This window comes from Dasypus novemcinctus, chromosome 2, assembly GCF_030445035.2.
Source record: "Dasypus novemcinctus isolate mDasNov1 chromosome 2, mDasNov1.1.hap2, whole genome shotgun sequence".
In the NCBI taxonomy this organism is placed as follows: Eukaryota; Metazoa; Chordata; class Mammalia; order Cingulata; family Dasypodidae; genus Dasypus; species Dasypus novemcinctus.
In genome coordinates, this window is record NC_080674.1 from 138,194,807 (window position 1) to 138,207,480 (window position 12,674).

A 12,674-nucleotide genomic window follows, 5' to 3' on the forward strand; every position below is an offset into this window, starting at 1 on the left:
TGTTGTTTGTTTTTAGGAAGCACTAGAGATCAAACCCAGGACTTCTCATACAGGAAGCAGGCACTCAACTGCTTGAGCCACATCTGCTTCTGAACATTGTTTTTTGTTTGTTTCTTTTGTTTTTGAGGTACCGGGGGTCCAGGGATTGAACCCAACACCTCGTAGGTGGGAAGCTGGCATTCAACTACTGAGCCACATCAGCTTCCTTTAGTTGGTTTTTTCATTTGTTTTGCTTGTTGTTTGTTTTTTTCAGGAGGCACCAGGAACCGAACCTGGGACTTCCCATGTGGGAGATGGGGGCTTTACCGCTTGAGCCACATCTGCTCCTTCATATTCTTTTTTTTTTTTTTAAAGATTTATTTTATTTCTCTCCCCTTCCTACTCCCCATCCCCCCTGCCCCCTCCTCCGTTGTCTACTCTCTGTGTCCACTTGCTGTGTGTTCTTCTGTGTCAGCTTGCTTGCACCCTTGGTGGCACACCAGGAAACTGCATTGCTTTTTTGTTGCGTCATCTTCCTGCTCTGTTTGTGTGGCACGACTCCTGGGTGGGCTGCACTTTTTTCACGTGGGGCAGCTCTCCTTACAGGGTGCACTCCTTGCATGTGGGGTGCCCCCGTGTGGGGGTGCCTCTGCATGGCACGGCACTCCTTGTGTGCCAGCTCTGCGCGTGGGCCCGCTCACCACATGGGTTAGAAGGCCCTGGGTAACGAACTCTGGACCCTCCCAAATTGGTAGGTGGAAACTCTTATCTGTTGAGCCATGTCCGTTTCCCCTTCATGTTCTTGAGTTTACTGACAAGATGAGTATATGATTATCTTTAGCAACTGAAGTCAGATTTTTTAATATGCTCCTAGTCTATCTTCTATTTATTTATTTATTTTTAATATATATATTTTTTTATTTCTCTCCTCTTCCCCCCCCCCCCCCCCGTTGTCTGCTCTCTGTGTCCATTTGTTGTGTGGGTGTTCTTCTTTTTTTGTCTGCTTCTGTTGTCAGCGGCACAGATATCTGTGTTTCTTTTTGTTGCGCCATCTTGTTGTGTCAGCTCTCCGTGTGTGTGGTGCCATTCCTGGGCAGGCTGCACTTTCTTTCATTCTGGGCGGCTCTCCTTATGGGGTGCACTCCTTGCGTGTGGGGCTCCCCTACGCAGGGACGCCCCTGCATGGCATGGCACTCCTTGCGCACATCAGCATTGCGCATGGGCCAGCTGCACACGGGTCAAGGAGGCCCAAGGTTTGAACCGCAGACCTCGCATATGGTAGGCAGACGCCCTATCCACTGGTCCAAGTCTGCTTCCCTGAAATCAGATTTTATCATACTATTCAATCGCTTATGATTTTTTTTTAAATGTGGGTTTTTTTTGTTTTTTGTTTTAATTTCCATACATTCCCAAAGTTGGGCAATACAGAAATCTGTGTTTCTGTTTTCACACCGGGTACTTTATGAAATCTCGTTAGGGCTCTGTCTTTTCCCCATTCCTGCCTGATCTTCCACCTCTTGATCCTCTTGGATGTCCACTGCTCCCATCCCCAGTGTTTTCTGTCTTTTGGGAAGTTGATGATTTCTCCCTGTACACATACTCATCCAGATTAAGAAGGCTGAAAGGGTCACATATGATGTTTTGTCATTAAAAAAATCTGAAAAAGCTCAAAAATAAATGTTTACATAATAAATATTACCCTTCATGAATAAATAATAAGAAATGTTACTACTTAAGGTATTTAAGGAGATGACTACATTTGTAATTAAAAGAGAGGATTACAAATACATATATCAAGTTCAGGAATATTTTCTGGTTCTTTGCCCCAGGAAACTTTTAGTATCACACCAGAAAGCTTCCCCTAGTCTGTCACTTTATTCCTGTTCAGTTATTTTTTTCCTATTCAATGAAATAAAATACTGGGATATCATTTGAAGAAAATTTGTGTTGTATGTCAAGAAAATGACTATACTCAGGGTAAGCAGAAAATTAAAATGCTGATTTATGATGTAGAGAAGGATCTTATGGTCAACTAATAGATTTTGGGAACAAGAGGAAATTTAAAATGAAAAATTCATTTTTTATTGTCTTGAACTTTTTATTAATTCAGGAGATTTCTCCCCCATTTATTCTAGGCATTTGGGATATATTAGTTGAAGAAAACAGACAAAAACCCCTGCTTCTATTGGGGGAGACAGGCATTAAAAGATAAATATACAAAATAAACACATTATAAAGATTGCTCAAGGTGTGAAATGCCATCTGAAGAAGAAAAAGAGCAAGGTGGCAAGGATTGAGAGTTGAGGGAGAGTGGTGGCAATTTTAAATAGCATAATTAAGATTGTCATTAAGGTGAGATTTGAGCAAGGAGTTGAAGGTGGACATTGAGTGAAGAACGTTCCAGGCAGTGGGAACAGTTCTTGCAAAGACTCTAAGTGATAATTACAGATGGAGTCAGAGAAATAAAGGGGGGGGGGGGGGGGGAATCCAAGGACTTTGTAGGCCATTGTAAAGATGTTAGCTTATACACTGAAGGAAATAGGGAGCCACTGGATGATTTTGACCAGGTGAGACACGAGCTGACTTTCCTTGTAAGAGGATACTCTGGCTATTGTTTTGACAATGGAATGAGTTGATGGTGAGCCAAGACCGTTAGCAGGAAGACCATCAGGAGGCCATTTAACACAGGCCAGAGATTATTCAAAGTAATGGAGGTGAAGAGCAGTGATCTGAGGTACAAACAACAGGTTTCTTGACAGACTGGATGTGAAGATGAGAGAATGAAATGAGCCCCGGATGATTGAAAAGTTTTTGGCCTGAGCAACTAGAAGGACGCCTTGCATCAACCGTTAATAGGAAGGCACACATTGCTACATTATACTGAAAGTACTGTAGGCTTGACAACTTACTTCCGTGGTGTTGTGATCGTTCCCTATCCTTTGACCCGATAAAGTTTTGTAGGGATTTAGGTGGGGTACCGGCTGGTTAGATAGGAACACTCATACGTTTTTGATTTCTGAGGTACCTAAAATAAACAGCTAAGGAAAATCAGAGGTGCTGTGGACGAGAAATTTTCATATACTTCCATATGCCAGGTGGATGTTCTGGCCTGTAAGACAGCTAACGACGGACTCCAGGATTTTGACTTTTAGATGAAATTGAGCGGTGGGCCGAGGATCCCCCGGCACTTCTGGGTCTACAGCAAACAACTGAGAGACGCGGTGTCTGACGGTCCAACCCCCGACCCTTCCCCGCCCGCGCGCGTCCGCGGCCCCAAGGCGCGCGCAGGCAACGCCCCTCGGCGGGGTCCGAGGAGGGGGCGCGAGCCGCCGCGGCCCTGCTCGCGGAGCCGGAGTGGGAAAGCTCGCCAGCGGCCGCGGCTCGGCCGGGGGCGGGGAGGGGCTCGCGCGCGCTCCCGCCCAGCCCCGGTCGCCATCTTCCCGGTGTGTCCTTTCCCGCGCGGGCCCCAGCCCCGGCTCCCGGTCCTCCGCGCACTCTGACGGGGCTTCCGAACCCGCGCGGGTTGAGCGCGCCACGCGCCGCGGGGGTCCTCGGGGTCCCCCGCACGCCCGCCCGTCTCCGGGGCGGGGCTGGGGGCGGGGCTGGCGCGGCAGCTGCGCGGCGGCGCCGGGCCCTCCCGCGACTCTTCAAGCGCGCGGCCTCTCGCGCTGCCGAAGCGCGAGCCGGGGCGGGGAAGGAGGGGTCCAGGAAGCGGCGTGCGCGCCGGGGAGCGCAGCTGCGGGCGTGGGGGTGGAGGAGCCGCGGACCCGGCGCAGAGAGCGGCTGCAGCCGAAGCCGGCGGCCGAGACAAAGGCTAGGGTGAGTGCAGCGCCGGCCCCTGTCGCGTGCCGGCCCCCGCGCCTCGCCCTCGCGGCCCCCTGGGCGGGGGCCGAGCGCCTCGAACCACCGCCCGGAGGGTTCCGGACAACCGCGGCCCTGCCCGCCTGGCGTCGCGGGCTCGGGGCTAGCCTGCGGCTCAGGTCTGGGCGAGGTTCTCAAGTCCAAGGACTCTGCCTTTGGATTTTCTTCCTTTTGTCATGGGAAAATTGTTCCATGATCATTTCAAAGAATGACTTCTTCATTCTTTGAAATGAAGTCAACCGCCTTCCTGACGTGATATGGAAATGAAGACCCCCTCCCAACTTTCCAGGGCTGGAAGCGGGTGGTGCGCCTGGCGAGCGGGGGGCGCTGGGTCCTCCAGGTGAGAGTTTACGACGGGGCGGAGACCCCCGGCGCGGGGACCCGGACTCTCGCCGGAGGCTCCCTGCGCGTTCTGCCCGCGGGTCTCGCTGAGGTTCTTCTCCGGTCCCGGAAGAGAAGTCCCTGGTCACCTCCTCAGAGGAGCTCGGGCTACTCTTACAGGTTGTCTTACCCAGTGCTTGCTGCTTTAGTTGTGATTTTTCGTAGCGGGTGTGGTAGGTAGCGGTTCGCTGATGCTGCATTAATAGCCGAAGGAGCCCGGTTCTGCTGACTTAATATGTACGTGAAACATTAGGATTCTTCTTTACCTGTTATTATTTAAAATAATAAGCTTTTTGTGGGGGGACTTTGGTGATGGTGTGCAGTTTACAAATTTAAACGTTTTCCAAAAAGGCCTGGCGTGCATTAGTTGCACAATAAAATATTTAATGGATGAATGAATGAACTTCGAAAAATCAGACAAAGCTGATTTTCGGAATATACCCTCTTGACTCAGATTAAAGTGAAAACATTGGTAAACGCCGCATACTTTCATTTATATGCATGTTTTTGGTTTTTATCTAATACACACCTAAGAAGTTAGTCTGCTTTTGAGGGACAGTGGCATGGTCTTGAGCTGCTTTTTGAGCGAGAACTCTCTAAAACTTTTTTTTCCCCCATTGTTGCACTAATATAATTAAACTTCACCATTTACTCAGCAGTTTTTCATTAAGCATCAGCTATGTACTGGGACTTGTGTTGGATGCTGAGTATTAAGGGGTGAACAAAATACAAACTCTAGCATGGAGTTCTCGCCTTATGGATGTTGCCATTGCGGACTGTTTTGTAGACCCCAGTACCTATTTAAGTTGGGAAAGGTGAGCTGAGGAAAGTGAAGACCCATAACAGTCTATTTAAAGGTTAATAAGTAACTTTATATGGCTAAGATGATTAGATTACATTTTCATATTGTCAACTTATAAAATTATTACCCTCCACCATTCCATCACTCCGATTTAGTAGGTTTTGGTAACAGTGTATTTCTTGTATTTATTGAACGGTAATATACCTCTGGTTCTGTTTTCTATAAATAATCTCTGAATTAACGATATTTTATATTTTTTAAAAACCTCTGAAGAGAAACGTTGGATCCTTTAAGAAATGTTTTTAAATAAATTATCTTTTCATGTGTTTTGATCTTTTATTCAACATTTACAAACAAGTATAGTTTTGACTCCGTAGTGCTACAAAGGGAAGGGTTTTCGGTAATAATTTGTGGTTTCATGTTTGGACTTTGCCTTTAGTGTTACAGCTGAGATAAAACTCCTTAAAAAACAGGATATTTCTAGTATTGTCTTTGATGATTTTGGACATAAGGTTGCATTTTTATCTTATTTATATGTGTTTTAAGAAAACAATATTAAAAACATTGTAAGACATATTAGTTTGTTTATTCCATGTATTTGTTTCTCAAATGCTTATTCTATATTATCACTAGTTAGAAGCCTGCATTATTTCATTTGACTGCTTCAGAAGCCCAAATTAATATATTCCAAGTGGATCTTGATCATTAAAAGATGATGTAGACACATAATTTTTTAAGTTAGTTTTTAAATATAGGTAGGCCCTTTTGATTTATCAATTCTCATAACATTTTATACATTATTGAAGATAATGTGTACATTCAAATAGAACTTTCAAATTTTCCATTTACTGGCTGTTAACCTTTTATGGCTATTCTTCCTAGGAATAATAAGGAAAGTAGTCACTCACATTTTAGTGGAAGAGAATTGTGATAGTTTTTCTTAGTCCAAAAGAAAAAATTCCATACCCACCTATTATTGACCCTTAACATTGATATATAGTACCTTATTTGCCATTGATGCGAGAATATTACAATATTGCTATTAACTGTAGCCCATAAGTTACATTAATTGTATTTTTCCCCATGCATCACCATATTCTTACCCCTTGTAATAACTGATGTATATTTGTTCTAACTCAAAGAAGAACATTCTTGTATTTATGCTATTAGCCACAATCCTCATCCACCACTGGGTTCACTATGTTATTCAGACTGTAGATTATTCTCTAGCTTTCTTTCAATTGATGTTTATCTTCTTAGACTACCCCTTTTAGCCACAATCACATTTATAAACCAGCCGTGTTACTTACACTCACTATAATGTTACCTTCAACTCTGTCCATTTCTACACTTTTACAGTCAACCTAATTGAAAATTCTACATATACTAAGCATCAGTATTCAGCCCTTGTCCTGTCTCCTAGTAGCCTATATTGTAGATTTATTCTTTGTGTTTAGTTCATATTAGCGAGACCATGAAATATTTGACCCTTTGAGTTCGGTTTATTTCACTCAGTGTAATGTCCTCAAGGTTTGTCCATGTTGTCATATGTGTCCCAGTTTCATTTCTTCTTACAGCAGCATGGTATTCCACCATATGTCTATACCGCATATCGTTTATCTACTCATAATGACTATTTCTTTATAATTAAAAAGTACCGTAATTGTTTTCAAAGTATTGTTTCTATCTTGGGGTAGTTCCTAATGTTTTGAGGGCTAAATAAATTCAATGATTATTCCATCTTATGACTGTTAAAATTATTTGAAATATTGGTGTTTTCTATCCCTTTATGGTGTAATATGTGTGGGAAAACGGAGGTGAGGGGGTCATTGTTTTGTAAGACCTTTTAGAATGATTTAGAAAGTTTTATCAGATGTAATTAACAAAGTGATTAAGAATTATGCTGATATGGTACATTGCAGTTGTGCCCATATTTGCCTGTATAATAGATGATGAGAACTTATTAATGCGTATTTGTCTATAACACTTCTAAAGTGCTTTATAATCTTATTTTGCACATTAATTCTCTAGGAAGGTTGCTGTTATGTTTTGTTTTGTTTTTTCCAAATTCTACTCAATTTATTCAATTTAAAAAAATATTACATTCAAAAAATGTGAGGTCCTCATTAGGATGAGTCTGGGACATTTTGTGAAAGCTTTGTAAGGTTTTTTCACAATTGCAAATGCATATTAGTTTTGATCTGTTACTGTGTTCTTAATCTCAGTTCTCGTCAAAGAAATAACTTTACACTTTATTGAATGTTAGCAGTGTTTTAGTTTGTCTCAGAGGAGGGCATTAATGGGTGCCCTGTGCTTTCTTGAGAGGAACTGAGTGAAATATGTGCTTATCCTTAATACTTGCTAGTTAGGTGAGGACATTTTTCTGATTTTTAAAAAATACTACTTGAAATTTAACTTAATAATTAACTTTATGCATCTCGCTGCCTCGGTTCAAAGTTTAAGTATGCTTGAACCTTTCTATAACACTCTCAAATAATGAATAGAGCTGAATTTAGCTGAAACTGCTCTGGGACCCGGTCCAAACGGTGTTACTGAACTGAAATGCCAAAAAAAAAGATTGGGTAATAAGTTGTCGTTATCATGGCACTGTAAAATACCTTTTGTATTTTAGTCAAAATGGATTATAGTAAAATAAACTCTCTCTTTTTCCTAGAAAGCATTGGATAGATTATTCCAGGTTAAATTTGGGTGCCTTTGAAAGTGACTGAATGATGAGTATACCATCCATTGATATTTTCTTATGAAATCTTCATAATTTAATTTATGTAATTTGCTTTTGTTTCATTTGACCTAATCTACTTTGACTTTTTGCTTCATAAAATAAAAATGAATTTTACTATATTCAGCATTTTATATATTTTGCACCTTATATATAGTGGAAAGCTATGGATATTTGAGACACTAATGTATTTAATGATGGGACTTGATAAGGTTTAAGTAGAAAATTTTTTCTTTTCCTGTGCCTTCGAACCCTCCCTATAGATTAAGTGGTTCCCTTCCTCTGGATGAGCTCTTAAGAAGATCATATAGCTTTTCCAGTCGTTTTTAGGTAATAAGTCTTCAGGCCACTTGTTACCAAAAAAGTCTTATTTTGGTCATTAGAAGATTAAGTTTAGTATAATAATCAGCGTCCAAACTCTTGTACAGTTTAAAATTTCTCTTTCTTAGTTTAGAACTGCTTCAGACCTATAAGTCTGCTTTGGAAGAAAAGTCCTGGTTGGCTTCTCTTTTCACTTTGCCAGCTCTTCTGCAATATGCCATCCTCACCTCTCTGGGATCCACCTCAGTGAGAAGAGGAGCTGGAGGCTGGTATATACTCTTTTTTTTTCATAATGGGTAGGAAATCATAATTAATATATATTTAAGAAGCATTTCTCAGAATGCTTGAATTTACAGAATAGACTTAATTCATGCTCCTCATAATGTATGAAAATAGACATATCACAGGGTATCTTTTTGAATTTTCTAGAACAATGGAAGTGAGAATAAGATCTTAAAAGTGTCTAGAATGGGGTGAAAGTAACCAATTTCCATAAAAACTACCCAGTTTAAGAAACATGAGATTCTCAAGACTGGTTCAGTGCTTTCAAAATTTGAGTAAAAGTGATATATAAAAATGTGCTTGTATAGCACATAACCTGTATTAGATATTCTTTATTTCCACAACTAAAGTTGGCCTTGGGATTATACTGTATTTTTTTAAAAAAGATATTTAGATTACATACATGGTACATAAAACATATAGGGTCTCCCATATGCCCTCCTCCCCACACCATCCATATTTACCCCATTAATAATATCCTTCATTAGTGTGGTACATTCACTGCAATTGATGAACACATTTTGGAGCATTGCCATTTAGCATGGATTACAGATTACGTTGTAGTTTATACTCCCTCCCACACAGTTCTGTAGGTTATGGCAAGATATGTAATGACTTGCATCTGTCGGTGCATTGTCATTCAGGGCAACACCCAAGTCCCAAAACTGCCCCCTTATTACACCTGTTTTCCCTCCCCCTGACCTCAGAGCCTTCAGGTATATACCATTTTAATGTGGCTTATTGTATTGTGATCTGGTTCTGGTGCCTTATGAATGGGTAGATTGTTCAAAACTGACTCTCCAGTAGTGTTGGAAGTGGTTTTCTTGGAGCTTTTATAGCTGGGAACCTCTAACTACAATTCCTGTGATATAATTCATCTCTGGCGACAGTTCTCTAGACTTCCAGGTTCTCTCTTCTGTAGCTCACTTTGCCCAGGGAGTGTTTTGCTCTTTAAGGTATTTCTATAACATTTTAACCAGACCTACCCCTACTTTATTAAGGTTACTTCGTAGGGTGCAGTTCAGTTTCAAGCATCCCACTATGGCCTCAACATCCTGTCTTGCCAGCTTCTCTCAAGTATCCCTGCTCCACAGCACTCTGGTCTGTCTGGAACCTACAATCCATTGTTGTTACTACCTTTTTACTGTCCCAAGGCTCCTTCCCCCATGTCCTTACTTAAAAATTTACCCTGCTTTGTAGCCTTGGTCTACCCTATGATTTTCTTCCTTACACATACTCTTGAGGCTTTCCTCCCTTCATTGTATTCACCTGGCAAAACCCACAACTCTGGTTATATCCAGTTTTCCATCTATTCCAACCTGTACGTGGATAGTTGAGCATACCTTCAAGGAAAACACACAGTCCTACCTGGTCTCCCTTTAATTCGTGGCCATGGACCTCAGGAGGGCCCTTAGGCAGGCCACAGTTCTGAGTCTAATGTATTTCCCTGGTTGAATCACTCTCCCACTCCCCAAAATGACACTTCATTTTTGGCTGCTGACCTTGTTTCCTGTATATTAAAAACGAAAGCAATAAGAAGAAAACTGTTCAAGTCCCATTTCCATCAACGAACCCGCTTGCATCTGTTTACTGTGCCTTTTCCTCTGTGCTGTGGCCGTCGCCTCCACTTACGTTCTTTCTCTTATTAAGGACATTGCTTCAGTGTTCTCCATTCTCCTGCCAGTGAGCTGCATCATCAATGTGTCTCATTTTCACCATATTACTTCTATCACCATTTACATACGCTGAAGTATCTTCTATCTTAAACAGACAAACAACAGCTCCCTTAACACCACATTTTTCTTCAGCTACTGCTCTCTTGAAGAGTTGCTGATATTTATGGTCACCAGTTCTCCCTGACTCTTAGATCCACTATAGCCAGGTATTTTTCTCTTCCAATCTACCATAGCTGTTATTCTTGTTAATGCCCTCCTTGGTGATAAATTTCCTATTCATTTCTCAATAATCTCACCAGACTTAACAGCAGCAACATTTAACGTGGTTGATGTTTTTCTCTTCTTTGAAGCCTGGCTTCACTTTGCTTCTGGGACACTATTGCACTTTTCAGTTTTTCTTACTGGTTTCTTTTTGTTGCCCCAACTTCTAAACAAGGAGGCAGTGTCCCAGGGCTCTTTCTATATTTAGACCTCTCCTATATTTATATTCCGTTCCTGGTGATCTCATCCCATGCTCTAGCTAGAAATATGTATTTCAACCTGAAAACTTTATCTTCAGTCTGGATCTCTTTCCTGTTCTCCAGACTTGCATACCAGCTTCCTACTCAACATTTCCAATTAGATGTCTAATAGGCATCCCAGACTTAACCTGTCCAAAACTGAACTCCTTGTCCTCCCACTTCCTACTACTCCCTTCCCTCCACCTCATAATTGTTCCTATCCATCTTCCTCATCTTATTAAATGTCACCTCCTTCCTTCATTTTCTCTGGCTGAAAACCTCGTAGTCATTCTTGACTCCTCCATTCTCACACCCCCACATGTAATTCAGGTTAATGTACCATGAAAATATGTCCTTGATCAACCTTAAAATTTCCTTTAAGAAAAACTGTAATCACAACTTCCCATCTTCAACTGCTGCCTCTCTAAGCAACCGTCATCTCTTCCCTTTGTTATTTCAGTGGTGGTCTTCTGGTTTCCTTGCTGCTTCTGCTCATTTTCTTTTCTCATCCAAGGTGATCCTTTAAAAATCAGAACTCTTAAGTGGCTTTCCATATCTTGTAGAGTAAAAACCAGAATCTTTCCATTGCCTACAAGGCCCGGGTCAGCTGTGCCTCTTGCCCTCTGATATCACGTCCTCCCACTTGCTCCTTGGCTCACTCACTCCAGCCACATAGGCCTCCATGACGGTTCTTCAATCTGTCAAACACCGTTTTACCTCAGTGCCTTTAGTGAAAGAGCTTCGTTTTATTCAAATTTAGATTCAAGAGGAAAAGGAAAATTTCATATAAAATTTTGGTTACAGAAAGTAAAAATACATAGTAAAATGGAAGGGACAGAGGAGGTAGGAAAGGAATGAACACAGGTGGGACAAATGGAATAAAGAAAAGGAAAGCCTGATTTGCAAGTAGGGTGGCAACACTTAAAACTGCTTGGACTTCATCCATATTTCTTTTAAGCTTTGTTTCTTGAACTCTTAGCGTTGGTGATTTACAAGGACTTAGATCTTCAATTTGGACTGAATTTCTTTTACGGGCCTGTAAGCTCAGATGAGATTGGGGGCAAAACTTAGTTGCTTTTCTATTATTGTTAAAAGCAGTTATTATTACCAAGAAAAGAATTTACCTGACTGTATTTTTAGCATTTATTTTTTTCTGTACAAATCTCAAACAAAATCTCATAGTTTTAGGGAGGAATTTTCAGTGTATGTGTATATTTTTATTTGTTTTTTTTTTGAGGTAACATATATGCATACAACTCAGAGTTTCCCATTTTAATCACTTTGAAGTGTATCATTCAGTAGAACTACTTACATTCAGAATGTTATGCCACCAGCACCATCATCCATTGCCAAAATTTTTTCATCACCTCAAACAGAAACTCTACTATTAAGCAATAACTCCCCATTCTCCTTCCTGACCATACTCCCTAATAACCTGTAATCTAATTTTTGTCTCCATGAATTCGCATATTTTATGATTTCATATAAGTGGAATTACAATATTTGACTTTTTGTGTCTGGCTTATTTCACAAATCATAGTAGTCTTTAAGCCGAGTAATATCATATGCATGTAGATATTTATATGCACGTAAATATTTGTGCTCTTAAATGAAGAATGCTTGAGTATACTTAATACATTTTTTCAACTGCAGTTTAACTGATATTTAGGTGGGAGATGAGAGTGCACGGGAAATTAATGATTTGCAAACGTGCAGTATTTCATTCTGCTGAACAAGATTATTATCTTTTTTTTAACCCATTTTTTTTCTGAGCTATGGATCTCATTTCCTGTTGGTTTTTTAAAAAGCCCTTTAAGTAAATTGTTGAGATAGGTGGCTTAAAAGTTCTTGAATGGATAATTTTGTATGTGAAAGTACAGATTATTCTCTATAAAAGTCTAAATTTACCTATTTTTTAATTCATTTCCCTATTTTTGTGTAGTACACAATACTTTATATTTTTATTGACTTGTCTTATGGACTTCTGTGCCATAAGCAGGGACTTCATTTTCTTTGCTTTGAGGGTGTGGGTGTGCTTGTATATTTTTATCATTTTTATGCAAATGCAATTTAAACTTTATGTGCTTACTATTTTACTTTTAACTCCTAAGCAGTAATATCGGTAGAATCAG

The 12,674-nt window shown here is 40.8% G+C and overlaps 1 protein-coding gene across 5 annotated transcripts in view; it reads left to right on the forward strand.

The window, feature by feature from the left end:
* Positions 1–3,410: 3,410 nt before the first annotated feature.
* CDC42SE2 (CDC42 small effector 2) overlaps positions 3,411–12,674 on the forward strand; it is a 120,432-nt gene continuing 111,168 nt past the window's right edge. For 2 of the 5 annotated variants that reach the window (XM_071209819.1, XM_071209822.1), the window contains exon 1: positions 3,621–3,798. The gene's annotated coding sequence lies outside the window, so the exon portion shown is untranslated. Of the gene's footprint in view, positions 4,181–12,674 lie in introns of all 5 variants that reach the window. The other 3 variants (XM_071209814.1, XM_071209823.1, XM_071209816.1) reach the window with 3 other exon arrangements.